A 3,428-nucleotide genomic window follows, 5' to 3' on the forward strand; every position below is an offset into this window, starting at 1 on the left:
AAGAGGTGTGAACTCCAGAGAACACACTCTACATTTCATTATCTAAGCCTCCTGATGCGTCCGTCTCAGCTGTGAACCCAGGGCTTTGAGGCGGTTAACGAGTGGCAAAGGCAGTAAAAGCTGAAGCTGAATCCAGACAAGATGTAGACCAAGGTTCCCCAATGTGGTGCCCATGGGCGACATGACGCCCTCCAAGTTTTTCAGAAAGTGGGTGGAGCCGCTGGAAGGCAGGACTTGCCAGTGTGGTGTAGCGACTGAAGAGCCAGGCTACCACCTGGGAAACTCAGGTTTGAATCCCCACTCCTGCTGTGGAAGCTTCCATGGGACTCTCAGCCTAACCCTCTGGAGGTGGCCATTTTGGGTTTGGCTCCACCATAGGGTGGCCAGCCTCCGGGTGGGGCCTGGGGATCTTCTGCTTTTACAACTGACGTCCAACTGACAGAGATCAGCTCCCCTGGAGAAAATGGCTGCTTCGAAGGGGGGACATAAGAACAAAAAAAAATTGTGCATGCTGAGGGCCCCCCCCCTCCACAAACCCCGCCCTCTCCTGGATCCACCCCGAAAGTCTCTAGGTATTTCCCAACCCAGACCTGGCAACTCTACTTCACCACCTGTGGCAGCCATTTTGGGTTTGGCCCCACCTCCTGTGGCAGCCATTTTGGTTTCCGCTCCACCTCCTGTGGCAGCCATTTTGGGGGAGGTGCTCACCACCCCCTCTCCACATTCCAAAGGTGCCCGTGGCCTCAAAAAGGTTGGGGGTCCCCTGATGTAGGTTAGACTGACTGGGAAGGCTGATGGGGTGGAGGTGGAATTTGCAGAGCAACTTACGAGTTTGGGAGTGCTCACGGACCCAGCTCTGCTGTTTGAAAAGCAGGCCGGCACAGTGGCCAAGAGAGCTTGCTATCAGCTGCACCTGGTTCACCAGCTCTCCCCTTTCTTACACTCAACCACTCGGGCCATTCTAATCCGTGCGGGTGCAACCTCACAGCTGGACTACTGCACCTCACACTACATTGGGCTGCCCTTGGAGACAACTCAGCAACTGCAACTGGTTCAGAACTCGGCAACTCAACTACTGTCAGGGGCTGGGCGAAAGGAACACGTGTTTGCCTGTCTTAAAACAGCTTCATTTGGGCTGCTGGGCGGTCTCCGGTTTCAGTTCACTAAGTTGCTTTATACTCAATCAGACCGTCAGTCCATCAGAGTCAGTACGGTCTACTCAGACTGGCAATGGCTCTCCAGGGTCTCAGGTGGAGGTCTTTCCCTCACCTACTGCCTGGTTCTTTTTAAACTGGAGATGCCGGGGATTGAACCTGGGACCTTCTGCACACCAGGCAGAGGCTCTGTCACTGAGCCACAGACCCTAACCAAGATTCAGGGTGCTGGTTGTGACCTTTAAAGCCGTTCACTGTGGGACCCCGGCTGTCTCTTCCCAAATATCCCTTTGCAACAACTATGAGCTTCAGGCTTCACTTGCTATTCTCCCACTTTGGGGAGTCCACGCTGGTACTGATCAGAGCACCCTGAGAAGTGTGTTTGTGTGTGTGGGGGGGGAAATAAGAACGTAAAAGAAGACATGTTGGCCCATCCAGTCCAGCACTGTGTCACACAGTGGCCAAACCCCAGGTGCTGTCAGGAGGTCCTCCAGTAGGGCCGGAACTCCAGAGGTGTTTGGGAGGCACCAAAGAGCCATTTAAGTTGCTAGGGCTTTCAGTGGAGCATCGGCTACTGCTCCCTCTAAGCTACGGAGTCCTGTGAGCAAAAATTCTGCTTTGTGAGCTCCTGGCACTAAAGTTGTGAGCAGGTGGTTTGGCTACTGCATAAATTAGTTTGCTCCGGAGCCATCCTTCTTGAGCTGACAAAAAAAAAAGTGAGCCAGTTCACACTAATGCAGCTTAGAGGGAACACTGGCTACAGGCATTTTTACACAAAGGAAGGGAGTTACTTGGATATTTTAGTGTAAGGATGGAAGAAGAACCCTGCTGGGTCAGTCCAGTGAGGGTCCATCCAGCCCAGCATCCCGTCTCACACAGGGGCCAGCCAGTCCCTCTGGAGGGCCAGCAACAGGGCAGAGAGGCCGAGGCCTTCCCCTGAGAAGGACACCAGAAGAGCCCTGCTGGGTCAGACCAGGGAGGGTCCCTCTAGTCCAGCCTCCCGTCTCACACAGGGGCCAGCCAGTTCCTTTGGAGGACCAGCAACAGGGCATAGAGGCCGAGGCCTTCCCCTGATGTTGCCTCCTGGCTCTGGGATTAGTGCCTCTGAACGTGGCGGTTCCCCTCAGCCACCACAGGTAGTAGCCACTGATAGACTTGTCCGCCATGAATCTATCTAATCTGTTTTGAAACCTGTTTATTCCTGTGGGCATCACTCCATCCTCTGGCAACTGATTCTACCTTTCAATCACTCTCTGTGTCAAGTAGTATTTCCTTTTATCCGCCCTGAACCTACTGCCCATCAGCTTCCTTGGATGCCCTCCAGTTCTAGTCTTTTGGCAGCAGGAGAAACATTTCTGTCACCTCTCTCCACCGCATGCATAATTTTATAAACCTTATGTCCCCCTCCCCTCCCCTTAGTGATCTCTTTTCTAAACTCAAAAGTCCCATCGGACTCTTCGGCCTTTCCTCCTACGGAAGAGGCTCCAACCCCCTAATCATCTTGGTTGCCCCCCCGCTGTAGTCCTCCCCGCTCTAAAACGTCCTCCTGGAGATACGGTGACCAGAACTGTGCACAGTATTCGAAATGAGGCTGCACCGTCCATCTATACGAGGACATTACAATATCGGCTGTTTACCACGGGTAAACATACGGAGCAGAGGTCCCTCAGTGGCTCTTAGCCACAAGATATAGATAGGATCTCTCGGTCTGGGGCAAGGGATGCTCTGTATTCTTGGTGCTTGGGGGGGGGCAACAGTGGGAGGGCTTCTGGTGTCCTGGCCCCACTGCTGGACCTCCTGGTGGCCCCTGGTATTTCTGGCCACTGTGTGACACAGAGTGTTGGACTGGATGGGCCACTGGCCTGATCCAACATTGGCTTCTCTTATGTTCTTCTAAGAGGGGATTGGGTAAACATACGGAGCAGAGGTCCATCAGTGGCTATTAGCCACAAGATATAGATAGGAGCTCTCGGTCTGGGGCAAGGGATGGTCTGTCTTCTTGGTGCTTGGGGGGGGGCAACAGTGGGAGGGCTTCTGGTGTCCTGGCCCCACTGCTGGACCTCCTGAGGGCAACTGGTGTTTCTGGCCACCGTGTGACACAGAGTGTTCGACTGGATGGGCCATCGGCCTGATCCAACATGGGGTCTGCAGAGCATTATTGAGTCCAGGGGTCCCCCAACCCTTTTTGAGCCTGTGGGCACCTTTGGGATTTTGACACAGGGTGGCGGGTGCAACTACAAAATGGCTGCCACAGAAGGCGGGGCCGCAGACCCC

At 54.2% G+C, this 3,428-nt stretch overlaps 1 protein-coding gene across 1 annotated transcript in view; it reads right to left on the minus strand.

Moving 5' to 3' along the window:
- The window catches only part of SRPK3 (SRSF protein kinase 3), a gene marked incomplete at its 5' end in the record, with an annotated part of 37,283 nt that overhangs the window by 18,234 nt on the left and 15,621 nt on the right, over nucleotides 1-3,428 (minus strand). The gene's annotated exons all lie outside the window — the stretch shown is intronic.

The sequence above is a fragment of the Gekko japonicus genome, unplaced genomic scaffold (genome assembly GCF_001447785.1).
Source record: "Gekko japonicus isolate JY-2015 unplaced genomic scaffold, Gekko_japonicus_V1.1 scaffold2795, whole genome shotgun sequence".
Classification (NCBI taxonomy): domain Eukaryota; kingdom Metazoa; phylum Chordata; class Lepidosauria; order Squamata; family Gekkonidae; genus Gekko; species Gekko japonicus.